Source organism: Macaca thibetana, chromosome 3 (genome assembly GCF_024542745.1).
Source record: "Macaca thibetana thibetana isolate TM-01 chromosome 3, ASM2454274v1, whole genome shotgun sequence".
NCBI lineage: Eukaryota > Metazoa > Chordata > Mammalia > Primates > Cercopithecidae > Macaca > Macaca thibetana.
The window spans coordinates 160,947,944-160,975,767 of NC_065580.1; the positions used below are offsets into that span (position 1 = coordinate 160,947,944).

Genomic DNA, 27,824 nt, shown 5'->3' on the forward strand with positions numbered 1-27,824 from the left:
CATGGGTGACATAATGAGCCTCCCCCACCCCCCCCACAAAACAATTTAAAAAATGAGCGGGCGGGTTGACCTGTGCCTGTAGCTGCAGCTACTCGGAAGGGTCAGGCAGGAGGATGGCTTAGAGCCCGGGAGTTTGAGGTTGCAGTGAGCCAGGATCGCGCCACTGCACTCCAGTCTGGCCAACAACTGAGTGAGACCCTGTCTCTCAAAATAATAATAAAAATTAAAAACACAGTGACAAAAAGAAGCTACCCAGAAACGTTTACAACTGAGTAATACTCCATCAGCACAGCAGATCTGCATTTATTTACAGCCGAGTAATACTCCATCAGCACAGCAGATCTGCATTTATTTACAGCCGAGTAATACTCCATCGGCACAGCAGATCTGCATTTATTTACAGCCGAGGAATACTCCATCGGCACAGCAGATCTGCATTTATTTACAGCCGAGGAATACTCCATCCATCGCATTTATTTACAGCCGAGGAATACTCCATCGGCACAGCAGATCTGCATTTATTTACAGCCGAGGAATACTCCATCGGCACAGCAGATCTGCATTTATTTACAGCCGAGGAATACTCCATCGGCACAGCAGATCTGCATTTATTTACAGCCGAGGAATACTCCATCGGCACAGCAGATCTGCATTTATTTACAGCCGAGGAATACTCCATCGGCACAGCAGATCTGCATTTATTTACAGCCGAGTAATACTCCATCGGCACAGCAGATCTGCATTTATTTACAGCCGAGGAATACTCCATCGGCACAGCAGATCTGCATTTATTTACAGCCGAGGAATACTCCATCGGCACAGCAGATCTGCATTTATTTACAGCCGAGGAATACTCCATCGGCACAGCAGATCTGCATTTATTTACAGCCGAGGAATACTCCATCGGCACAGCAGATCTGCATTTATTTACAGCCGAGTAATACTCCATCAACACAGCAGATCTGCATTTATTTACAGCCGAGGAATACTCCATCAGCACAGCAGATCTGCATTTATTTACAGCTGAGTAATACTCCATCAGCACAGCAGATCTGCATTTATTTACAGCTGAGTAATACTCCATCGGCACAGCAGATCTGCATTTATTTACAGCTGAGTAAGAGTTCATCAGCACAGCAGATCTGCATTTATTTACAGCTGAGTAATACTCCATCGGCACAGCAGATCTGCATTTATTTACAGCTGAGTAAGAGTTCATCAGCACAGCAGATCTGCATTTATTTACAGCTGAGGAATACTCCATCGGCACAGCAGATCTGCATTTATTTACAGCTGAGGAATACTCCATCGGCACAGCAGATCTGCATTTATTTACAGCTGAGTAATACTCCATCAACACAGCAGATCTGCATTTATTTACAGCTGAGTAATACTCCATCGGCACAGCAGATCTGCATTTATTTACAGCTGAGGAATACTCCATCAGCACAGCAGATCTGCATTTATTTACAGCCGAGGAATACTCCATCAGCACAGCAGATCTGCATTTATTTACAGCTGAGTAATACTCCATCAGCACAGCAGATCTGCATTTATTTACAGCTGAGTAATACTCCATCAGCACAGCAGATCTGCATTTATTTACAGCTGAGTAAGAGTTCATCAGCACAGCAGATCTGCATTTATTTACAGCTGAGTAATACTCCATCGGCACAGCAGATCTGCATTTATTTACAGCTGAGTAAGAGTTCATCAGCACAGCAGATCTGCATTTATTTACAGCTGAGTAATACTCCATCGGCACAGCAGATCTGCATTTATTTACAGCTGAGGAATACTCCATCGGCACAGCAGATCTGCATTTATTTACAGCTGAGTAATACTCCATCAACACAGCAGATCTGCATTTATTTACAGCTGAGTAATACTCCATCGGCACAGCAGATCTGCATTTATTTACAGCTGAGGAATACTCCATCGGCACAGCAGATCTGCATTTATTTACAGCCGAGGAATACTCCATCGGCACAGCAGATCTGCATTTATTTACAGCCGAGGAATACTCCATCAGCACAGCAGATCTGCATTTATTTACAGCTGAGTAATACTCCATCAGCACAGCAGATCTGCATTTATTTACAGCTGAGTAATACTCCATCAGCACAGCAGATCTGCATTTATTTGAAGAATAGTAGTATGAGACTGTAGACAATGCTAGTTATGTGAAGTCACAGACCCTTTGCAAGAAACCTGTGGCTCCACACACTTCCTTTTGGCTGCTCTTTTGTTTTGGACTCCAAGACTCCAGTGGCAAGTTGTTCTTGTAAAATCATTCTGAGGGCAGCAAACCCATCTGTCCCCACCTAGGGAGAGGCAGCTTGCACTGCTGTTTAACCAATGGCGCTGTTTTCTTCCTTATTCTCTAATCACCACCGCCCTCCCCGATGCCCCCTGCCATCTTTCTTGGTTTTCTCTTTGCTGGTGCTTTGGGTGTGCCTGAGGCTCCTAAAGACTCGCACCCCTGTTGGTGTCAGGTTCTGAGTTTGGGTGGTAAACCTCCAACTGCTGACTTGGCCTGAGGGGACAGACCGCAAGAAGTTAAGGATGATTGGAGATGGGAGGCATTCCTCGATACTCTTTCCAGCTAAGCATAGAATAGGCCCTCCTCTGTGGAGGGTGTGAAGTCTGGAGGCTGGCAGTGATGTTTGAGGAAATAGAAATAGAAAATAGGTCTGTAATTCTGTGAAAATGGCTTTCTCACTGAAACTCCTGGCCGTGCCCCTTGGGGGCCCTTGGGGTCCAGAGAGGCAATTCTGGCTCCTCCTTGGTGGTCAGCTGCTGCCTTCCATACTGTAGGTAAATGCTGGACAGCAGGTTTTGTCCCGAGGGGGAACCTGTAGCAGAACCCGTGACTTGTGGGCTGATATTTGAACAGCCTTGTCAGGAATCCCTTGTGAAAGGATTGTTTTTACAGCCCACAGTCCAGAACGCCCTGTGGGAACTAAAGGGAAAAAAAGGGAGGAAAGAAGGAGCAGGACCAATGCATCTATCTCCAGCCTGGCCCACTGTCTATCCATGCATCAGCGCCCCCACAATAGGACAGCGACCCCCACACATCAGAGCCCCCCACAATCAGCGGCCCCCGTAATAGGACAGCAACCCCCCAACAATCAGCGGCCCCTGCAATGGGACAGCGACTCCCCCAGACATCAGAGCCCCCCACAGTAGGACAGCGACCCCCACACCATCAGAGCCCTCCACAATAGGACAGCGACCACCCGACACATCAGAGCCCCCCACACATCAGAGCCCCCCATAGTAGGACAGCGACCCCCCCACACATCCGTGCCCCCCAAAATAGGACAGCGACCCCCCACATCCGTGCCCCCTACAATAGGACAGCAACCCCTACACACACATCAGAGCCCCCCACAGTAGGGCAGCAACCTCCACACACACATCAAAGTACCCCTCACACAACACACCAGTGTCCCTGCAGACAACACACCAGCATTTCCCACACACGCCAGTATCCCCCACACAACACGCCAGTATCCCCCACACAACACTCCTGTGTCCCTCACACACATGCCAGCGTCCCCCAGACATGCTGAGTCCCACCGACAGCACACCAGCGCCTGCCCTCACCAACACATTCCTCTCCTGTGCTCATCCCTCTCACCTTTCAGAGGGCGTTTCTCATCTTCATGTTACAACCTTTCACTATTTTCTTGTGTTAATATCCTTTTGTTCTATGTAGTTTTAACATTAGGCTATAAGAAAATTAAAAAACAAAAAAGAAAAACAACTCCTGGGCCGGGCGTGGTGGCTCACGCCTGTAATCCCAGCACTTTGGGAGGCTGGGGCGGGTGGATCACGGGGTCAGGAGATTGAGACCATCCTGGCAAACATGGTGAAACCCCTAAAAACACAAAAAATAAGCTGGGTGTGGTGGCGGGCGCCTGTAGTCCCAGCTACTCAGGAGACTTAGGCAGGAGAATCGCTTGAACCCAGGAGGCGGAGGTTGCAGTGAGCCAATATCATGCCACTGCGCTCCAGCGTGGGCAACAGAGTGAGACTCTGTCTCAAACCAAAAAACAAAAAAGTCCCCAAAATACAATGTATTTAATAAAAATGTAAGGTTACCACTCCACACCTTGATGGCTGTAATTAACAAGGTAGATAGTAGCAGGTGCTGTTGCTATCTGAGGTGGGAGGATCACTTGAGGCCAGAAGTTTGAGACCAGCCTGGGCAACATAGTGAGACCCCCATCTCTACAAAAAATTAAAAAAAAATAGCTGGGTGTGGTGCTGCGTGCCTGTAGTCCTAGCTACTTTGGAGGCCGAGGCAGGAGGATCACATGAGTCTAGGAGCTTGAGGCTGCATTGAGCTATGATCACACAGCTGCACTCCAGCCTGGATGACAAATCTCTGGAGACCTAATTAGGCCAAAGGAGTCAGGCTGGTGGGACTGAGGGAGTTAAAGAGATAAAGCAGGTAAGTTATCAGCCTCCCTTTCTTCATGGTCCAGGACACATAGCCCTCCAGTGCAGATAACGTACATTACCCACAGTCCTCCTGCACCCAACTTAACATCAAACACTTCCGTTTATCATGAGACATCTTGGCTGATAGAAAAAGGCACGTTAGCTCCATTGCAGCCCTGGCGTTATCAGTATTGCGTGTAGCCTTCTGCAGCTGAAACCATCCTATCAATCTCTAGGAACCTTTGTCTGGCAGTCAGCTCCTCTGCTGATCCGCCCGTTGCCTCCTCACGTGTTTTCATTCTTCTTCGTGTAAATCCGCCTTTCTTTACCTACAGCTGTCTTGGTAAATTCTTTTACCCCTGCATGCCACTGACCCAAATGGTTGTCACCCACCTGTGACAAGTGAGACCCTGTCTGTTAAAAAAAAAAAAAAAAAAAAGGTGGAGTGGGGCTCACAGCCACTGTGTCCTCCTGGTGCCAGGCATGGTATCCCTTTCTCATCTAATTGTCACAGTAGCTCTATGAGGTAGGTATTCCATCTTTTGTTAGAGTTGAAGACACTGAGGCATAGACGGGTCAAATGACTTCTCCCACATCACATGGCAGGGATTAGAACCCAGCAGTGTCTGGTGTCTGAGTTCCTGCCTCTGATGTGTGATACCTGTTTCTGCCTCCTGAGTTAGGCAGTCTAGGGTATGGGAGGGGACCTGCCGCCTTCCAGCAATTTGTGTTGTCTGGTTTTTGCTTTGTGAAAGGCTGCGTGACTGCCTCACCTTGCAGGCTGTTCTGGAGGAACCGGGCAGCTCCACCCCCTGGCCTAGCCGCAGGGCAAAGAGCGAGCCAGTCTGTCTCACTGCAGCCTCGCCTCGAATGGTCCCATTTCAGTTTTATAGCCCCCTCCTCATCACACTGACAACCCGGATCTCATACAGGGCATACCTGTTATTAGAGGGCCGAGAAGGGGTGAGTGAGCCCAAAGCATGCCTTCTCCCATTTCTGTGGAATTCGTGCTGGGGGAGAGGCTCTCCTGTTGCCGTTGAAAACATTGTCTCGGTACCACAGAAACTGCTCAGAACCCTGAAATCTCTTCCTAATGCCCAGATTCAGAAGATAGGGCCAAGACCAGAGAAACAAAGCCTACTCAGCAATGATTGGGACAGTCACCAATTCCAGTTTTTGCTGTGATAATCACAAAGGGAGACTAAACTGCTGACAGATAAAAGGGGGTTCAGGATGTCACAGAGGAAGCAGGTTGGGTCTAGGGGAGTGTGTTTGGGACAGGCAGCGTAGACTTCTGCTTCTCGCGCTGTGGCTGAGACCTGTGTCACTGGACGTCTTTGCCTTCCAAGCCTCTGATGGTAAAGGCTGTAGCAGTGGTTGGCGGCTTTGCTGTTTCCTGGAATCACAACGCGGAGCTTTAACAACTTCTAAGGCCGGGTTCCCACTGCAGGGGTCTGAGCTAGTTGGCCTGGGGTGCACCGGGGTGTTGGAGATTTAAAGCTTCCACGTGACCGATGTTCACCAAAGTCCCCTTTCTGAACCTCTGGGTTATGGGAGCAAGCGATTTTACCTTTTCCCAGCTGGAACTTTCTGGTTTTCGGAGGTGTGGGAGGCAAGCTGGAGAGTGTCAATTCTTTTTTTTTTTTTCTTAATTTTTTTTGGAGACAGAGCCTTGCTCTGTCGCCCAGGCTGGAGTGCAATGGTGTGATCTCGGCTCACTGCAACCTCTGCCTTCCGGGTTTGAGCACTTCTCCTGCCTCAGCCTCCCGAGTAGCTGGGATTACAGGCACATGCCGCCACACCCGGCTAATTTGTATTTAGTAGAGATGGGTTTTCACCATGTTGCCCAGGCTGGTCTCGAACTCTTGAGCTCAGGCAATCCACCCGCCTCGGCCTCCCAAAGTGCTGAGATAACAGGCGAGAGCCACCAGGCCTAACCAAGAGTGTCAATTCTTATACTACACAAGTTCATGCTGCCTAAGTGGTCTTTTAAACAGTACCACTTCATGTTGAGCACAGACGAATCCAGAGATCAACTCTTTATCATTTGGCTCAGTAAATACAGCTGGAGTGAGTGCCCCCAGCCCACAACAAGTGATTAGCAAATGTTAATTCCACGTGTCTCCCTTAAAAGGCGCCACACCTCTCCGTGTCCAGAGTGTGTCGGCTGATGCTTGGGAAGTACCAGGTGGATCTTGTGGAATCCTGGTGGGACTTTGCAACGTGCTTGAATCACTTCCACCTTTGGGACGCTAGATGGCGCGAGAGGACCGCCGAGCTGACCTGGGTACGGAGGCTCGGTCAAGTCAGGCAGCAGAGAGTGGTTTTCCCAAATAGTAGTAGCATCTAAACAAGGCAAAAGCAGCTCTCTGCGTTTCTTCTGGGAGATAATGCCAACGTTCACCCTCTCCTTTGGGCGGTTAACACCACTTCAAGGTGATAGCTGCTTCGGAAGGGACCTGGCCAGGTGGGGCAGGGGCTGGAGAGGGCAGCGGTGGCTCAGAGGTCATAGCGAGAGGAGGAGGGGTGAGAACCATGCAGGAACCATCCTGGCTCTGCCTACAGAGGACCCACAAATAAAGGCATATATTTAGCCCTTACTTTTGAGAAGGAAAGGACTTTTCACACCGGGTAGCAGGTTTCAGTTTCTATCCTAATTGATAGCAGGTGGACTCAGGCTGTTTCAGGCAGGCCAAGAAAAGAAGGACGGCTTTTGTTTTTTTTTTTTTGAGACGGGAGTTTCACTCTTGTTGCTCAGGCTGGAGCGCAATGGTGCGATCTCTGCTCACTGCAAACTCCACCCCCGAGGTTCAAGTGGTTCTCCTGCCTCAGCCTCCCAAGTAGCTGGAATTATAGGCATGCACCACCAGCCTGGCTGATTTTTTGCATTTTTAGTAGAGATGGGGCTGGTCTTGAACTCCAGACCTCAGGTGATCTACCTGCCTTGGGCTCCCAAATTGCTGGGAAGTGCTGGGATTACAGGCATGAGCCACCGAGCCCGGCCAGAAGGATGGCTTTTAAGGAGTTGAAACCGACCACCCAAACAGAGACAGAGGGACGCATCCAGTGACTCCTAGCTTCTCATCTGCCAGGTGTTTCTAGAATAAGAACGTGAAGCATTTTGTGGTGAGGTGGAAAGAATCCATTTCTGCTGACCAAGGGGAGGCCTGGCCCATCTGTTGTTAGAGGTAGGTGCATGATTGATCAGAGGTTGGGGCCTCAAGGTAGAGTGAAAAAAAAACAGGGTGCACTTGAGCTTCTCTGTCCACAGGTGACTGAGACACTGTAGATCCCCCAAATGGCTGGTGATGTGGACTGACTCAGTACAACATCAGTACAGTATCACACGATGACTTGACGCTGGTGGCCTCACTTGAAATGATTTCTTTGGTCAGCTGGACTTGATCAGAGGCTCTGTCATCTGCTTTTATGTGCAGACAAATTCAACTTGTGAACCGGGAAGCTGCTGTAATGCTTTTCTTCCCTCCTGATACCCTTCTCTTCCCTGGCCCCGTGCAATTGATACACATTCTGGCTTCGTCTTGAGTGGAAGTTTGTTTTCTCTTTGGCATGTTGATCTAGAGTGCTACCAAGACCTCGATGAGGCCAATATTCAATATCACAATATTGAAGGGTTTTTTTTGTTTGTTTTTTAATTGGAGTAGAGAAAGGTATACATTACTGTTTATCTGATTGGAATTGTCTCACTGGTGATGGTGGTTATGTATATGGAATTCAGACGTTATTTAAGAGTATTCAGGTTGGGGCCAGGCACGGTGTCTCATGGCTGTAATTCCAGCACTTTGGGAGGCTGAGGTGAGCATATCACTTGAGGCTAGGAGTTCCAGACCAGCCTGGTCAACACAGCAAAACCCCATCGCTACTAAAAAATACAAAAATTAGCCAGGTGTGGTGGCTCGTGCCTGTAATCCTAGCTACTCAGGAGGCCAAGGCATGAAAATTGAATCTGGGAGGCCCAGGTTATAGTGAGCCTAGATCATGCCACTGTACTCCAGTCTGGGTGAAGAGCAAGAATTTGTCTCAAAAAAAAAAAAAAAAAAAAAAAAAGAGTAGGCCTGGCGTGGTGGCTCATGCCTGTAGTCCCAGCACTTTGGGAGGCTGAGGCAGGCGGATCACCTGAGATCAGGAGTTCGAGGCCAGCCTGACCAACATAGATAAACCCTGTCTCTACTAAAAATGCAAAATTAGCAGGGCATGGTGGCTCACACCTGTAATCCCAGCTACTTGGGAGCCTGAGGCAGGAGAATCGCTTGAACCTGGGAGGTGGAGGTTGTGGTGAGCCGAGATCATGCCTTTGCACTCCAGCCTGGGCAACAAGAGCGAAACTCCGTCTCAAAAAAAAAAAAAGTATTCAGGTTGGAATAACAAGTTTTGTTTTGAGACAGTTTCGTGCTCTGTCGCCAGGCTGGAATGCAGCAGTGGCACAATCTCAGCTCACTACAACCTCTGCCTCCTGGGTTCAAGTGATTCTCCTGCCTCAGCCTCCTAAGTAGCTGGGGTTGAAGGCGTGCACTACACTGCTACTCCCAGCTAATGTTTTGTTTTTTTTTTTTTTTAGTAGAGACAGGTTTTGCAATGTTAGCCAGGCTGGTCTTGAACTTCTGACCTTAGGTGATTCAACCGCCTTGGCCTCCCAAAAGTGCTGGAATTACAGGCGTGAGCCACCCACACCTGGCCACAAGTGATTTTGGATTGTTGTGGTTCAATGTTAAGAATAGGTAGCCACCATGTAGTCCAGTCGGGGAGTCTTGACTCACAACCATAGCAGCAATCATGCAAGAGAAGAAATACTGTCTCTGAATTAGAAGGCAGTGTCTTTGATACCAGCAGGAGGAAAGTGCTGGCAGGGGGCAACTGCTAGGATTTATCTTCTTTCTTTTATAGGTCCCCAGGGCAGACGTCTATAAAGGAGGCCACTACCACCAAAAAATGTCCCCCAGGAAGCTAAATAAATGCTTTCAGCTTCATTGACTGGGGCTGTTTGCCTTAGAACCCTGCTCCTCACAGGCTGATCTGAGAGCACAGCATCAGCAGCACCTGGGAGCTTATTAGAAATTCAGGATCTCGGCCGGGCGCGGTGGCTCACACCTGTAATCTCAGCACTCTGGGAGGCCGAGGATCACCTGAGGTCAGGAGTTCACGAGCAGCCTGGCCAACATGGTGAAACCCCGTCTCTACTAAAAACACCAAAATTAGCCAGGTGTGGTGGTGGCGCCTATAATCCCAGCTACTCGGGGAGGCTGAGCCGGATCACTTGAGGTCAGGAGAATTGCTCGAACCTGGGAGGTGAAGCTGAAGGGATTGCCGATGGACAGCCCAGAAGACAGGTCATAACCTATCCAACTGGCTTGATCCCTGGAGTCAGTCACACCTCTAAGACACTGCTTTTCTAACTTTCACATACATAGGAATCTTGTTCCAATGCAGATTCTGATTCAGTGGGTCTAGGCAGGGCCTGAGATCTTGAATTTCTTTTTTTTTTTTTTTTTTTTTTGTGAGTGTGTGCGTATGTTTGTTTGAGACAGAGTCTCGCTCTGTCGCACAGGCTAGAGTGCAGTGGCATGATCTCGGCTCACTGCACCCTCAGATTCCTGAGCTCAAGCAACCATCCTGACTCAGTCTCCTGAGCAGCTGGAACTACAGGCATATGCACCACCACACCTGGTTAATTCTAAACATACTTTGTAGAGACAGGGGTCTCACCATATTGCCCAGTCTGGTCTCAAACTCTAGGCCTCAAGCGATCCTCCCACCTTGGTCTCCCAAAATGCTGGGATTACAGGCATGAGCCACCATGCACAGTCACCACCCAGGCTCTTTCCAGTCGTTGCCCCTGGCTGCTCTCTGATTCCCCACAGCACTGAGGTCGAGCTTGAGTTTTGCCAGAGTCTTAAAGAACGGGGAGCAGAGAAGGATGTTGGGAAAGGTGGTGGTGGAGGGGGAGCGGACTTCACCTTTCCTTTGTCTTGGCCATCGTAGATTCTGGGACAGGAACCTCAGAAAAGCAGGAAACTTGGCCGGGCGCCGTGGCCCACACCTGTAATCCCAGCACTTTGGGAGGCCAAGGCGGGCAGATCATTTGAAGTCAGGAGTTTGAGACCAGCCTGGCCAACATGGTGAAACCCCGTCTCTGCTAAAAATGCAAAAATTAGTCGAGTGTGATGGTGGATGCCTGTAATCCCAGCTACTTGGGAGGCTGAAGCACTAGAATCGCTTGAACCCGGGAGGTGGAGGTTGCAGGAGCCGAAGTTGCACCACTGCACTCCAGCCTGGACAAAAGAGGGAGACTCTGTCTCAAAAAAAAAATAAATAAATAAAAATAAATAAATAAAATAAAAAGGAGGAAACTTCAGGAGATATAGGTGTGGGGGGGAACAGATGACTGTACTTTGAAAGCTGACTGTGCCCTCTCTTTCCTGTGGCTTTGGTTGCCTTCAGCTGGTTCGAACATGCTCAGAGCTCACGTATGGAGGCAGGCGGGGCTGCTGGCCGCCCGGGCATGCTGGCTTGGCTGATTTCATGGGATTGTTTTCAGCCATTAGTGTGTATTGTGCAGAATGACGGGGAACAGGGCCTAGTGTCCCTTTTTCCCTTCTTTTGTTTATATACTTTTTTTCCTCCTTGTGAGGGAGAAAAAAGAGCTGACTCCCTTTCAAGGGACATGAAAACTGAGTTTTGTCTTCCCTTCCTATTACTGTCAAACAAAAGTCACCTTCAAACTCCAGCTCACATGGAGTCCGTCACTGGCAGGAAGCAGGACCTTCCCTCCTGAATGTATAACTTACAGTAAGTTCTCAGCAGACCAAAAAAAAAAAAAAAAATTCCTTTTATCATGTTCTGGTTTTTTTCCTTCCACTGTTTTATTTCACTTACAACATCACTCAGGCCCAAATGGTATTTGTCAGGAGTAATTGGCAAATGCTGGAGGCTGTGTTCAAGGCTGCTTGAATGGAAAATCTCAAAGCAGTTGTACATGTTGAAAGAAAATATTACATTTGATCTTTTTTAAAAATGATTTTTGCAGACATGATGTGTGTCTGCATTCTTTAGCCTTACAACCTCTTTCTATTTGGGGGGGAAAAAACCTCCCTGCAGGAAGTAGCACTTCACAGTTAATTTACAGTATGCCTGAGAAGTAATGACAACACATGAAAAGTCATTTTAAAAACACGACTATGATTTATTTTATTAGCTAGCTCGTAAACCTGCACTGGTTTGCAGGTTGTTATGTACTGAGTTATGACTTCAAGCTTTGCATTTCATGTGTATTTCTCTGAGGATGTTTATTCTTCTGGATGAAAATATGCTGAAGGATGGTGGCAGCCGTCCACGGGGGGTGGTGTAACACCTTCACATGCTGTCTCATTTCTAAGCTACATGCTTTTCCAGAGCAGGACATCATATAGCCAGCAAATGAGAATCATCTGATTAAACTGAGGCCCAGAGAGCAGGGATAACGTGACTGAGGCCTTGCAGTGAGGGTGACTGGGCACCCTAAACCCGTTATCATCATACTCTACCAGCTGGTTCCTCTGTCTGTGCATTTTCCCTTCCAGGAACAGAGCATAGCATCAATGACACAGTTTTGAGGCTTTTAAACCCATACTACCCCCTATTAATATGCCTTCCTCCATGTTCCACGGGCACACGTGCACTTCCCCAAAGGAAATGATGCAGTCCAGGGACTGAGGTCCTTCCCTTGTATCTGTTGTGCTGGAGGAATTCTGGAACAATCACATACCAAGAGCCACTTTGATGTTATACAAAACTCTATACCAGGAGTTGGCAACCTATGGCCAGTTTCTATTTTTGTAAATAATTTTTTTATCTAAGACAGGCATGGTTGCTCACGCCTGTAATCCCAGCACTTTGGGAGGCTGAGCTGGGTAGATCACTTGAGGTCAGAAGTTTGAGACCAGCCTGGCTAAAATGGTGAAACCCCGTTTCTACTAAAAATACAAAAATTAGCTGGGTGTGGTGATGCATACCTGTAATCTCAGCTACTCAGGAGGCTGAGGCAGGAAGAATCGCTTGAACCTGGGAGGCGGAGGTTGCAGTAAGCCGAGATCATGCCACTGCAGTCCAGCGTGGGTGACAGAGTGAGACTCTGTCTAACAACAACAACAAAAGGAAGGTGGTTTAAGATTCTTGTCTATTTCTCTCTTCCCAAAGGATCTGTTGGATGTCTTCATTGTTGAGTTCACAGCACAAGTAGTTCCTCTATGTTTCTGAAACACTGATTCACTTTAATCAGTTCCTAAAATGTTGATAAATACTGACTAATGGATGTTTGCAACATTTGTAATGCATTTGAAAAGCCACTAATCAGAAACACAGCAATCAAGTCATTTATCAAATATGAGAAGTCCCTGTTCACAAGACTGTGAATTCTCATGATTGATTCCATGACTATAAAATAGCATCATGGTTTTTTAGATACTCAACCTGCAGCGGCATACGCCCCATATTTTGACAATGGGGGAAAAAAGCCTAGTATCTTGTGTCTTCTTTAACTTGATGTTGAATATTCAGAGCTTTGAGACTTTCGGGATGCCTGAGTCATATCCAACATTTTACTCAGCAATTTTAAAGAAATAGTGGATTGGAACAAAACATGCTGGATTGAGAGCCGTGGACAGAACTTCCACCTGGACCTGTCAGGGACTCATTTCTCCGGTGTTTCTTCCTGGGTAACTTGATCCAGCTGACACATCTAGGAAGTAAGATTGATTTGCTCACCCTTCAGAAGAGCACTGAGAAAAGAATCTGTTTCTCAATGGCTTTTGCAGTAAAAGCTCATCAGTTGGGACTCTGGAATAGTTTGGATATAGCAGATCCCTGAGGAGTTCTGTTTTCACAACTCGGACACAGGTTGGATTATCCTGGAGCAGTATGCTATTGAAGGGAGCATGGCCCCCACAGGAGTTTCAATCTCTTTGGAGGATTTTTTGTTTGTTCGTTTTCTGAGATGGAGTCTTACTGTGTCGCCCAGGCTGTAGTGCATTGGTGCGATCTTGGATCTCTGCAACCTCCGCCTCCTGGGTTCAAGCGATTCTCCTGCCTCAGCCTCCTGAGTGGCTGGGATTACAGGCGCCCACCACCATGACCAACTACATTTTGTATTTTTAGTGGAGATGGGGTTCATGTTTCCCAGGCTGGTCTCAAACTCCTGACCTCAAGTAATCCACCCGCCTCGGCCTCCCAAAGTCCTGGGATTACAGGTGTGAGCCACCGCACCCGGCCTGCTGAGAGTATTGAGACGTTCACTGCGTCACTCCAACACGCCTTACACTAAGCGCCCATGCGTGCCTTCTCCTCGCTAGGTGTGAGGCTCCCTTCTGTTTTCTGAGCTTGTGTCCTCGGTCTCACAAGAGGGATTGGAGGGGAGCCCTGTTACACACAGCAGCATCAACTTAAAATTGTACCTTAGCAGCTCTGCGTTTCAAGGCCTTCCAGTCCTTGTGAAGCTGACTTCTCATCCATTGCACCAGCCCATAAGCCTGTGCTCCTCATGACCTCATGATCTCACCCCTTCTCCTTCTTTTCTCTTGTATCCTGACGACATCCCTTTCAGAACATTCTTGGGAACTTCGAATTCTCATTGTGTTTTAAAAAATCAAGATATAGGCCAGGCGTGGTGGCTCACACCTGTAATCTCAGCACTTTGGGAGGCTGAGTCAGGCGGATCATGAGGTCAAGAGATCGAGACCATCCTGGCTAACATGGTGAAACCCTGTCTCTACTAAAAATACAAAAAATTAGCTGGGCATGGTGATACGCACTGTTGTTCCAGCTACTTGGGAGGCTGAGGCAGGAGAATCGCTTGAACCCGGGAGGAGGAGGTTGCAGTGAGCTGAGATCACGCCACTGCACTCCAGCCTGGTGACAGAGTGAGACTCCGTCTCAAAGAAAAAAAAAAAAAAGTCAAGATATAATCCACATATAAAATTCACTCTTTAAAAGTGCAAAATTCACTAGTTTTTAGTATAATTACAACATCGTACAACTATGACTACTCTCATCCCAGAACATTCTCATCACCCCTAGAAGAAATACCCATCAGCAGTCACTACCTACCACAGCCTCCCTTCAGCCCCAGGCACCCACCAATCTAGTTTCTGTCTCTATGAATTTATCTATTCTAGGTATTTCATATAATAAAGGAAACTGGGTATTTCATATAATAAAGGAATCTGGGTCATATAACAAAGGAATGTAAAGGAATCATACAATGCGTGGCCTTTTGCGACTGGCTTCTTTCACTCGGCATAATGTTTTCAAAGTTCATCCATGTTGCAGCATGTCTCTGTACTTCATTAATTTTTATGTGGAGTAATATTCCATTGTATGATATACCATGTTTTATTTGTCCATTCATCAGTTGATGAACATTTATTTAGGTTGTTTCCGCTTTTTGGCTCTTACGAATAATGCTGCTGTGAACATTTCTATACATGTTCTAGTGTGAACATGTGTTTTTAATTCTCTTGGATATATAACTAGGAGTGGAATTTTGAGGAACTGCCAAACTGTTTTTAAAAGTGGCTGCACAGGCCAGGCACGGTGGCTCACACCTGTAATCCTAGCACTTTGGGAGGCTGAGGTGGGCAGATCACTTGAGGTCAGGAGTTCGAGGCCAGCCTGGGCAACATAATGAAACCCCGTCTCTACTAAAAATACAAAAAATTAGCCAGGCGTAGTGTCATGCACCTGTAGTCGGAGCTACTTGGGAGGCTGAGGCAGGAGAATCATTCAAACCCAGGAGGCGGAGGTTGCAGTGAGCTGAGATCATGCCATTGCACTCCAACCTGGGTGACAGAGCAAGACTCTGTCTCAAAAAAAAAAAAAAAAAATTGGCTGCATCATCTTACATTCCCACCAGTAATGTATGAGGGTCCCAGTTTCTCCACATCTTCACCAACACTTGTTTTTTTGTCTTTGTGATTGAAGCCATCCTAGTGGGTGTGAGGAAGTATCTAGTGGTTTTGATTTGCATTTAACAATTGAATTATTTATCCTTTTATTGTTGAGTTTTAAGATTTCTTTATATGTTGTGGATGCTAGACCCTTAACAGATATACATGATTTGAAATATCTTCTCCCATTCTGTAGGTTGCCTGTGCATTTTCCTGACAGTGTCCTTCGAAGAACAAAATTTTTGATTTTGATGAAGTCCGATTTATCTATTTGTTTTATTTGGTTGTCTGTGCTTTTGGTGTCATATCAAAGAAACCATTGCCTAATTGAAGGTCTTGAAGGCTTATTTTTTTCTTCTGAGAGTTTTAGAGTTTTAGCTCTTGCATTCAGGACTTTGATTCATTTCAATTACTTTTTGTATATGTTAAGAGATAAGGGTCCAACTGTATGACATTGGTCTGGGCAGTTATTTTTTTGAATTTGACTCCAAAATCATAGGCACAACAAAAATATACAAATGGGATTACTTCAAACTAAAAAGCTTCTGCACCACAAAGGAAACAACAGAGTGAAGAAACAACCTATAGATTGGGAGAACATATTTACAAACCATACATGTGATAAGGGGTTAATATCCAAATAATACAGTTGACTGTATCCGAAGAATACAGTTAAAAATGGTCAAAGGACTTGAATAAACATTTCTTAAAAGAAGACCTACAGGCTGGGTATGGTGGCTCACGCCTGTAATCCCAACACTTTGGGAGGCCGAGGCAGGTGGATCGCTTGAGCTCAGGAGTTCCAGATCAGACTGGCCAACATGGTGAAACCCTGTCTCTACCAAAAACATAAAATTAGCCGGATGTGGTGACACACGCCTGTAGTCCCAGCTACTCAAGTGGCAGGGCACAAGGATCACTTGATCCCAGGAGGTGAAGGTTGCAGTGAGTTGAGATCATGCCACTGTACTGTAGCCTGGGCGACAGAGAGAGACTCTGTCTCAAAAAAAAACAACAACAAAAAAACCCAGAAGACATACAAATGGCCAACAGCTATATGAAAAAGCTTTCAACTTACTAATTAGTAATTCAATGTACTAATTAGTAATTCAAATTACTAATCATTAGGCAAATGCAAATTAAAACCACAATGAAATATCACCTCACACCTATCAGAGTGGCTATCATAAAAAAGATGCAAGCTAAGTGTTGGCAAGGATGTGGAGAAAAGAAACCCCTTGTACACTGTTGATGGGAATATAACTTAGTACGGCCATTATGGAAAATTGTATGAAGATTCCTCAAGAAACTAAACATAGAATTACCATATGATCCAGTAATCTCTGGGAATGTATCCAAAGAATTTGAAATCAGTATGTCAAAGACATACCTCACTCCCGTATTCCTTGCAGCATTATTCACAATCAACCTAAATGTTCATCAGTGGATAAATGGATAAAGAAAATGTGGTATATGTATACAATGGAATACTATTTAGCCTTAAAAGGAAGGAAATTCTCTTATTTGCAACAACATGGATGAACCTGGAGGACATTATGCTAAATGTAATAAGTCAAGTACCAAAAGACAAATACCGTATGATCTCACTTGTATATGGAATCTGAAACAATCAAACTCACAGAAGCAGAGAGTAGAAAGGTGGTTGCTGGAGGATGGGGTTGTGAGAACAGGGAGGTTATGGTCAAAGGATATAAAGTTTCAGTTAGAAGGAATAAGTTTCGGAGACCAATTGCACAACAGGGCACCTATAATTAACAATAGTATATTGTATATTTCTTTTTTTTTTTGAGATGGAGTCTTGCTCTGTCGCCCAGGCTGTAGTGCAGTGGCACAATCTGGGCTCACTGCAAGCTCCGCCTCCTGGGTTCACGCCATTCTCCTGCCTCAGCCTCCCGAGTAGCTGGGACTACAGGCGCCCGCCAGCTCACCCGGCTAGTTTTTTGTATTCTTTTGAGTAGAGACAGGGTTTCACCGTGTTAGCCAGGATGGTCTCGATCTCCTGACCTCATGATCCGCCCGTCTCGGCCTCCCAAAGTGCTGGGATTACAGGCTTGAGCCACTGCGCCGGGCCGTGTATTGTATATTTCAAGATTGCTGAGAGTAAGTTTCAAATGTTCTCACCACAAAAAAATGATAAGTATTTGAGGTGATGGGTATGTTAGTAGCTTGATTTAATCATTCCACATTGTATAAATATATCATAAATCTTTGTACGTCATAAATATATACAATTACGATTTGTAAATTTACAATGAAAAATATGATATTAGCTATGAGTTTTTCTATATGCCCTTTGTCAGGTGGAGAAAGTTCCCTTCTATTTCTACTTTATTCATTGTTTTTATCATGGAAGAGTTTTGGGTTTTGTTAAGTGCTTTTTTCAGGTCAGATCATGTGGTTTTTGCACTTTATTCCATTAAGGTGTATTACATTGATTGATCTTCATATCAACCAACCTTGTATTCCTGAGATAGATCCCACCTGGTCACAGTACATAAACCTGTTTTTATGTTGCTGTTATCAGTTTGCTAGTATTATGTTGAGGATTTTTGTATCTCTATTCATAAGGGATATTGGCCTATAGTTTTCTTTTCTTGTAATATCTTTGTGATGGTTTTGGTATCATGGTAATACTAGCCTCACAGAGTGAGTTGGGAAGTGTTTCGTCTTCTTTTTGTGGAATAATTTGTGAAGCATTGGTGTTTTTCACTATTTTGCAGTGCAATTTAGCTCTTCTCAGCCTCTATTCTAAAAGGTAAAAAGAGGCAGGTGAGAAGGACTACCTCGTGCCTCTAGATTTCATCACTGTGTGATACCTGGATCTATGGCAGCCTCTCTGGGAATATAATGGGAGATATTCCCAAGCCAGCATCCTAAGGGTGGCAGAGGAGAAAGAAGGAAAGAACCCATGTACTTTATGAGCAATTGAATAATCAACCTGGAGCCTCTCTGTCTCCATACCTCATATGGACACGTTTTTATTGTGGTTTAAGCCCCATTTGGTTAGGGTTTTAGTCATTTGCCGCTGAAAGCATATCTGATAGTTAATATCATATCCATTGCAATAGGAGCATTCTCTGTTTATTGTCTTCCACTTTCTGTGTCATCAGGCTGAGAACACTAATTGTGCCTACAGAAAAGTCTCCCAAGGGGGATGTGATAGTCACTGGTTTCTGGGTAAAGTAAACCAACAACAACCTCAAGGTTACATGGAATTCAAGTCTGCCAGAGCCCTCTGGGCTGAACTGAACGTTTAAGCATCCTTGAGGGTTAACATTCTTGCCCCTCGTGTGAAGGTAGTTAAAACACGGGACAGTTTGGGTTTGGGGAGATGCACAGTGGACCCAAATTGTAACTCACACACTAACCTTGTGTATGTGCCAGCGTTCTCCAGAGGAATGCAACCAATAACATTCTGTGATGGCCCCAATTCCTGCCTCTGGTGAACATACCCTATATAATCTCCTTCCTTCTTAAGTGTGGATGGGACAGTGAATACCATGTTATAAGACAAATGTGAAAGGGTTTTGTAGGTATAATCAAGGTCCCAAATCAACTGATTACGAGGCAATTAAAAGAAAGACTATCCTGGGTGGGCCTGGCCTAATCAGGTGAGTCCTTAACTAGATCTTTAGATCCTTCCTGAAGAGATAGATCTGAAGTGGAGAGAGCCTATTGAGGGCACCATGTGTCAAGGGCTTGAAAGCAGCCTCTAGTCACTGAGAATGCTTCCTAGATGATGGCTAGCCAAGAAAATGGGGACCTCAGTCATAGAGCTACAGAAAAATGAATTCTGTCATCGATCTGATGGAACTTGAAGATGGCACTTTTCCTGGTTGAACCTCCACATGAAGATGAATCTGGCTAGCAAGTTGATTTCAGCCTTGTGAGACCCTGAGCAGAGAACCCACTTAACATGTGCTGGGCTCCTGGCCTCAGAAACTGTGAGATTATAAATTCGTATTGTGCTAAGATAACTAGGTTTATGGTCATTTATTATGCAGTGATAGAAAATTAATACAGGTACCATTTCAAATATTGCACCTTTATATTGGAAAAAAAAGCTAAATATCAACAAAGAGCAAATTGCAAAAAGTAATGTTTGACAATGCAGGAAATGACAGAGATCAAATGCTTTTGTGTTTCTTCATTCAACTTTGTCACTTCTAATGAAACTCCATGGACAAGGGACTGGATTGGGGAGAATTTAGGGGATGTACTTATATCTTCCTCCAGATGGTTGACCACACATGCTCAGCCCTTGGGAGGCTAGTGCACCTGTGTGACCCTCGTCCTGGCCCTGGGACAACCTCAGCCAGTGGAAGTCACAATCAGCCCTGGCCTGTACACATTCTGGGGTTCCTTCTGTCAACAAGAGATCTACTCTAGGTGAGACTATCCAAGTTAAAAAGAGTTACAGCTTTGAGAGAGAGTACCTATAATACATGGGATAGATATCTGGTTGAATTATTGTTCTCTATGGTGTGAGACATGGTTATTTCTTAAAATCTTGTAACCCAGTAGAAATGATTTGGGCAGATCAGCTTGCTAGGTAGCTCCACTTGTGCTATGACCAGTTTTGGCATGAGAGTAGTTAGGGATAGCAGGAGGATCATGTCCCATCTATAAGTGACTAAATTATTTATAAATTGATTTTAAAAAATGATCAAAACTGCTGACTTTTTATTAACCTTAGAGAAGACGTTTTGGGGATTACTTTTTAATGTCATAGATCTGTACAGGACAATTTTCTTTTCTTTCTTTGGCTTTGATGGGATCAAAGGTACTTGTGAGAATTTCTAGCTTGCAAGACAATGGAAAATGAGAAGAGAATTGCATACCTTTTTTGTTGATTGACAATGAAAATGAGAATCAGATGGAGGGCCTTTTTTTTTTTTTTTTTTCAAATTTAAAAAATGTCCAGTCATTTGTACAAATGCTTTAAAAGCCTTGAGATTTTAGGATTGTTGTATTTGCAATTATTCTCCTTTAATAATTAATTACTAATATGTTTTAATCACTGAGAACCTTGTTTTGATCATTAAGAATTTACAATGTAAAGATTATTTCAAGGTCAAATTTCAGATGTTAATCATCGTAACCTAATGCATGTAAATCTCTGCAGAATTCAGTTTAAAAATAAAAAGTAAATCATTAATTCGAACTGGCATACTTACTGGAAATCGTCTTTTATTTTTCTTTACTGTGGTTCAAGGTCATTTCTTTAATCAAACCTCAGAGTTTGATATAGTCATCAAAAGAAAAATCATTCTTCTTCCTCTCTTTCTTTCCCTAAAAATACAACACTCACAGGAGACCTAACTTTCCTTTTTTCTTAATTGTTCTCATCTCATCTTTAATTATTGCTGCTGCTGTTATGTGTTTATGTTTACTTTTTTTTTTTTTTTAAGTTTTGAGGGCAGATCGTGTCACTGGGCATAAGATACTGAGAAATCAGGTAACTTCACTGACTGGTAGGGGACTTTTGCTTTTGAAACGTCACAGGTTGTCTTCCTTTGGATGTAATGACACCCTGATGACCCAAGTCGTCTGCTTAGCTGTGTTCTGACCAGGGCCTTGGGGATATGGATGACCAGCATGGGCTCTACAGTGGCCTTCCCTGGGTTTGAGTCCTCAGCACCACTTGTTAGTTCTGTGACTGTGGAAAGTTTTCGTCCATCCTGTGCCCCACCTCCTCATCTGTAAAATGGGAACAAGAAGAGCACCAATTACTTAATTAGCCAATTAATTAACTAGAGATGGTGTCGCTCTGTCACTCAGGCTAGTGCACAGCAGTGAGATCATAGCTCACTGCAACCTCGAACTCCTGAGCTCAAGGCATCCTCTTGCCTCAGCCTCCAGAGTAGCTGAGTCTACAGGCATGAGCTACTGCATCCAGCCAGGTAATCTCTTTAACTCATGCTACAGACAAAATGTAACCCCTCATCTCCCCTCCCCTCCCCTTTTCTTTTCTTTTTGAGACGGAGTTTTGCTCTGTTGCCTAGGCTGGAGTACAATGGAGCAATCTCAGCTCACTGCAACCTCTACCTCTCAGGTTCAAGGGATTCTCCTGGCTCAGTCTCCTGAAAAGCTGGGATTACAGGCATGAGCCACCACACCTGGCTATTGTTTTTGTATTTTTAGTAGAGATGGGGTTTCACTATGTTGGCCAAGCTGGTCTTGACTCCTGACCTCAGGTGATCCACCCGCCTTCCAAAGTGCTGGGATTACAGGTCTGAGCCACCCTGCCTTTACTTTGATCTGGTCTTTTCCTGAACCCACTCCACAGGTTATTGGGTAAAATATGACTTCTAATCCCATCCAGTTTAAATCTTTGTCTCATCCAATTTAATTAAAAAAGTCCCCATTGAATTTGCATAGCTTCTTTTGGTAACAGCCCAAAGAGAAACATGCTCAAAGCGCTGCCCCTTGTGTCGTCCCCAAAATGTCGCAGGGTGTGTGGTGGGGTTGCGTGTTTACACAGCTTCTCCACTATGCTGATTCTCCTGTCTGTAACTGGTGAACTCGTGGTCTGTTCTTTGGGCTCAGGCACTATCTCGGGGACACATCTGCTATCTATCCCTGGCTGGCTTTTTCTACCTGCAGACCCCTGAGCTTTATTCTCTACCTGGCCCCAGGCTGGGATCCACAAGGCCAGGGAGGTACTTGGCTTACTGCCTCTCGGCTCAGGGTCTCTGCCATGTGAGAATGAAGTGGCCTGGGACAGCCAATCTTCAAGGTTTCCTTTGAAATGTTTTTGACTTTTTTTTCCTTTTCTTTTTTTTTTTTTTTGAGACAGAGTCTCGCTCTGTCTCAGCCCAGGCTGGAGTGCAGTGGTGCAATCTCGGCTCACTGCAACCTCTGCCTCCCGGGTTCAAGCAATTCTCCTGCCTCAGCCCCCTGAGTAGCTGGGATTACAGGCGCCCGCCACCATGCCCAGCTAATTTTTGTATTTTTAGTAGAGACGGGGTTTCACCATGTTGGTCAGGCTGGTCTCGAACCCCTAACCTTGTGATCCACCCACCTCGGCCTCCCAAAGTGCTGGGATTACAGGCATGACCTACCACGCCCGGCCCTGCTTTTTGTTTTTAAAGAGTTTTAGAGACAAGGTCTTGCTCTATTGCCCAAGCTGGAGTGCAGTGGTGTGATCACAGCTCACTGTAACCTTGAACTCCTAGGCTCAAGCGATCCTCCCACCTCTGCCTCCTGAGTAGCTGGGACTACAGGTGTGCACTGGCACTCCTGGTTAATTTTTAATTTCTTTGTAGTGATAGCATCTCGCTATGTTGCCCAGACTGGTCTCAAACTCCTTGCCTCACGTGATCCTAGCCCAGACTGCTTTTTGAGCTGTCGAATTTGCTAGGACATCTCCAAGCTCTGGATTGGTATATGGGGCAGGCTGTTAGGTTGCTCTTTCTATAACCTGACACATGGGGAAAGACAGGATATACTCATTGAAAAACAGGACAACTGTTGGCTTGGCTTGACTTCCTGGCTTCAGGTTCCCATTTTTCCCACTTTACCCCTGGCATCTTTCCGCCTGGCATCTCTGTCCCCATTTTTCCTACTTTACCACTTCTTGTTGGTCAACCACTGAACAGTTTTTTTTTTTTTTTTTTTTTTTGAGATGGAGTCTCCCTCTGTCACCCAGGCTGGAGTGCAGTGGTGCGATCTTGGCTCACTACAAGCTCTGCCTCCCAGGTTCACGCCATTCTCCTGCCTCAGCCTCCAGAGTAGCTAGGATTACAGGCGCCCGCCACCACGCCTGGCTAATTTCTCATATTTTTAGTATAGATGGGATTTCACCGTGTTAGCCAGGATGGTCTTGATGTCCTGACCTCGTGATCTGTCTGCCTTGGCCTCCCAACGTGCTGGGATTACAGGCGTGAGCCATCGCGTCCGGCCTGAACAGTTTTTATAACATTTCCTGTTTTAGTCTTCCACCTCTGGCTCTTGATATGCCAAGGGGAGGAGAAAAGCTGGACACTCTCTCTCAGGTCATCAGTCCGGCCTGAAAGACTAGCTCTTACTGCAACATCGTCCTCTTGAGTGCATGAAGGAGAATCTCACGTTGGCCTATCTCCTTGCATTCTTTCTGTATTCCTTATCTTTCCACTAGGCAGAGGGATGTCTCCAAGATCAGAGCAAAGAGAAACTCTGCCAAAGAGAAAAGCACCTTAATGCTTTCTGCAAGGCTCTTGGATCTGTTGGAACCCTGAGAGCGCCCGCACAAAGCGGTGTGGAGCAACACACTGTTTCAATGAGGGCCTGGGTGCAGATGGGCTGAGGCTTAAAACGGCGTCAGCCCCAAATGAGGAGGAGGCAGGAATTGTATAGTCTCCAGTAAACAGGAAGTGGCTCAGTCTGATGTAACTGCTACGCGGTAGACTGACCGTCTCTCTCTCGGTCTTCCAGCGGGTGCATGCCTTCTGGCCAGCTCTCTTCCTGCTTCTGCTATAGGCGGAGTTATTCACCTCCCTATGCTGGCCTCCCCGCGCCCCGCCAACCCCCGCCTGCCCCCGCCTGCCCCCGCCTGCCCCCGCCTGCCCCCGCCTGCCCCCGCCTGCCCCCGCCTGCCCCCGCCTCCCCGCACCCCACCTCCTCCCCGCCCCGGCCTCCCCGCACTCCACCTCCTCCCCAACTCCCCGCCTCCCCCACCCCACCTCCTCCCCACCCCCCTCCCCCCTCCCCCTCCTCCCCCCACCACCCGCCTCCCCCACCCCCGCCTCCCCCCCACCCCCTCCTCCCCCACCACCCGCCTCCCCCACCACCCGCCTCCCCCACCACCCGCCTCCCCCCACCACCCGCCTCCCCCACCACCCGCCCTCCCCCACCCCCGCCTCCCCCACCACCTGCCGTTTTCCCTCCCCTCCCCCCCCTCTCCGCTCCCCCCACCGGCATCAGCTTCCAAGCCCCAGGTAGTCTTTCACTTTCTAAACTGCTGGCCGTCTAGTGCTGATGCTGGACGGAAGCTTCCTGCAGGCTGGGATCCTGTCTGCATATTTCGCAATGTGTTCCCAGGAGCAGGAGTAGTTTCTGGTAAAAAGTCAAGGAATATTTGTTGAATGAATTAATGAATGAATAATGATGATTCATACCAGAGTTGCCTATAAATAAGCATATGGTGAACCCAGTGAACAAGTCGTTTTCACTTGGAAATTGGACGTGAATATTTTATACTGCTCACTGTAAATATTCCTCACTGACGTAAAATGCCATCAGATTACTAATACGAGGATGTAGTTAATGTTCCTATATTTTGCTTTTTTGGGTCAATCATTTGGTAACAGCAATTAGAAAAGAAATTGGAGAGTATAGGGCCTGTCTGTGGAAGTTCTTCAGAACCTCAGTGCCATTGTCAAGAGAAAATGGCCTGGGTTTTTCGCACTTTAGAGGGTGTGTTAGCAATGAGTGCTTTCCCAGTTCGATGCCATCACCGGCCATATTTGTGTTGAATCAGGTGCCCTATGGTAAAATATGTCATGAGTATACAAATATTTTTCCTAAAAAGTCTGTGCTATGCGCTGTTTCTCTTTGTGTTTCACTTACAACTATGTCTTCTTTCCTATCATTGCACTTGGCTAATGATTGTTAGTAGATATTAGTCACCATAACTCTCCAGCATTGGAGAAGCTTCAAGAGAAAACTTTCTGGCTCACGTCTGTAATCCCAGCACTTTGGGAGGCCGAGGAAGGCGGATCACCTGAGGTTGGCAGTTCGAGACCAGCCTGACCAACATGGAGAAACCTTGTCTCTACTAAAAATACAAAATTAGCCGGCTGTGGTGGTGCATGCCTGTAATCCCGGCTACTCGGGAGGCTGAGGCAGGAGAATCTCTTGAACCCGGGAGATGGAGGCTGCAGTGAGCCGAGATCTCGCCATTGCACTCCAGCCTGGGCAACAAGAGTGAGACTCCGTCTCAGAAAACAAAACAAAACAAAAACAAAAAAAGAGAGAAAACTTCCATGGGAGGTGGCACGCATTGGATGAAAGTGTGGTTATATAAAGAAATATGACTTAAAGTAATCCAATGCTGGAAGTGAGGAGAAAATAATAAAGGATGAAAAGATAAATGGGAAATCTGAGCTAATGGTATTAGTTAGGCTAAGAAGGCACCTGCATATTTTCACCTTGATGGTGTCAATTGTGGAGTGCCTGATAAAAATGTTGTGAGCTGCCAGAAAGACTGCACTATGCCCTTCAGAAAAATCTATCAGTAGGGAGGAGTTAAATCTGTCGTGGGCATATAGTTTAACACAATTTAGGACAATTTAGTTCCAGGACCTTACCTCTCTCTTAAATGATCACATGTTATAGACTGCCTCTTGGCTACGTTAGGCCATTTGCAAAACAGGTATTAGTTAATCCTTATGGAGTTTTATAGTCATGTACCTTGATGAAGAAAAATATTAAGAACCATGGGCCAATGGTGATTTAGTGCCAGAAACCAGAAATCTCCATCAGCTAGTCACTTTTAATGATTTACACAGATTTCACACATGTTGGATTAAGTGCCTTCTGGATTATGTCTCACTGTTTATAAAACAGTAATTGCTTTTAAGTTTAGCAGCAGCAGATTTTTGGATCATGAGAATATTGAGTGAAAAGCTCTCATACCTTATTTATTAAATGCTGTGTCCACATTTTTTTCTCCCATCAGAAGCTAAATACAAGTGGTTTCTAAGATACGTATTTTGACATACTTTATCATTTGGATATAAAATGAATGTCCGAGCGTTTCTGAGTGAATGGAAGTCCCTTTCAATTCAATGGAATTTCAATTCAATGGAAATTATATACTCCCTATATAAAAGAGTAAAGACTAGAAATAGTATCATCTTCTCCCATGCATATGGGGTTTTCTTATACGTATAGTTGATTTATTTTAGAGGTATGGTTTAACCCATGGTATTTGTATATTGATGTGTTATGGATCAAGTTGTGACAGAGTAATATCTTAAATGTCTCCACCATTTTACATAATTTTATTTTATTTATTTATTTTTTTTGAGACAGAGTCTTGCTCTGTCGCCAAGGCTGGAATCCAGTGGCCCAATCTTGGCTCACTACAAGCTCTGCCTCCCGGGTCCACACCATTCTCCTGCCTCAGATTTTATTTTATTCCTGAGACGGAGTCTTGCCCTGTCACCCAGACTGGAGTGCAGTGGTATGATCATGGCTCACTGCAGCCTCCTCCTCCCCAGCTCAAGAAATCCTCCCACCTCAGCCTCTTGAGTAGCTGGGCCCACAGGTGCATGCCACCATGCCTGGCCAATTGTTTTTAGGTTTTTTAGTAGAGATGAGGTCTCACTATGTTGCCTAGGCTGGTCTTGAACTCCTGGGCTCAAGCAATCTTCCTGCCTGGACCTCCCAAAGTGGTGGGATTACAGGCGTGAGCCACCACACCAGCCTCTTCAGAGGCTTAATAATTGACTCTGTTAATATTTTTGGAATATCCTCTATCATGAAGTGAATTGTGTTCCCACAGAATTCATGTTGAAGTCCTAACCCCCAATGTGACTGCATTTGGGAAAAGAGCATTTAAGAAGATAAATAAGGTTAAATGTGGTCATAAGGGTGGCGTCCTCATAAGAAGGCAGTGGGCCAGGGGTGGTGGCTCACGCTGTAATCCCAGCACTTTGGGAGGCCGAGGCGGGTGGATCATGAGGTCAGGAGTTCAAGACCAGGCTGACCAACATGGTGAAACCCTGTCTACTAAAAATACAAAAATTAGCCGGGCTTGGCGGTGCGTGCCTGTAATCCTAGCTACTCAGGAAGCTGAGGCAGGAGAATTGTTTGAACCTGGGAGACGGAGGTTGCAGTGAGCTGAGATCACGCCATTGTACTCCAGCCTGGGTGACAGAGTGAGACTCTGTCTCAAAAAAAAAAAAAAAAAAAAGAAAAGGAGTGGCACCAGGGTGTACATGCACAAAGGGGTGACCTTGTGAAGATGCAGCAAGAAGGTGGCTATTGGTACGCCAAGGATGGAGTCCCCAGGAGAAAACAGACCCGTGGACACCTTGATCTTGGGCTTCAGTCTCCAGAACTGTGAGAAAATAAATGTCTGTTGTTGAAGCTTTCTAGTCTATGGTATGTTGTTATGGTAGCCTCAGCAAACTAACAAATCCTCTTTCTAAGGAAGTAAGAATTGGGCCAGAGTTGAAAATCCAAGGACTCAGGAAATGCCAACAGATCAAAGCCACTGTGCACTTAATACCTTACCCTGTTGAAAACACCTTTTCCTTCTAGTCATTTGAATAATTAAAAAAACCCCACTGGAATTGGAATGATCAAAGTTAGTATATGTAAAAGCAGAGAGGTAGAAGGAAGTTTTGTCTTCTATGGTGGGTGAGTGAAACCTAGAACTGTTAGCACTGGCTGGCAGGCTCTGCGGGGTCCCCTTCAGTTGTCCTCAAA

The 27,824-nt window shown here is 45.8% G+C and overlaps 1 protein-coding gene across 1 annotated transcript in view; it reads right to left on the bottom strand.

Moving 5' to 3' along the window:
• The window catches only part of LOC126951561 (carbonyl reductase [NADPH] 1), a 61,893-nt gene extending 37,610 nt beyond the window's left edge, over window positions 1-24,283 (bottom strand). The window contains exon 1 of the mRNA XM_050785759.1: window positions 24,279-24,283. The gene's annotated coding sequence lies outside the window, so the exon portion shown is untranslated. The remainder of the gene's footprint in view (window positions 1-24,278) is intronic.
• Window positions 24,284-27,824: the final 3,541 nt, after the last annotated feature.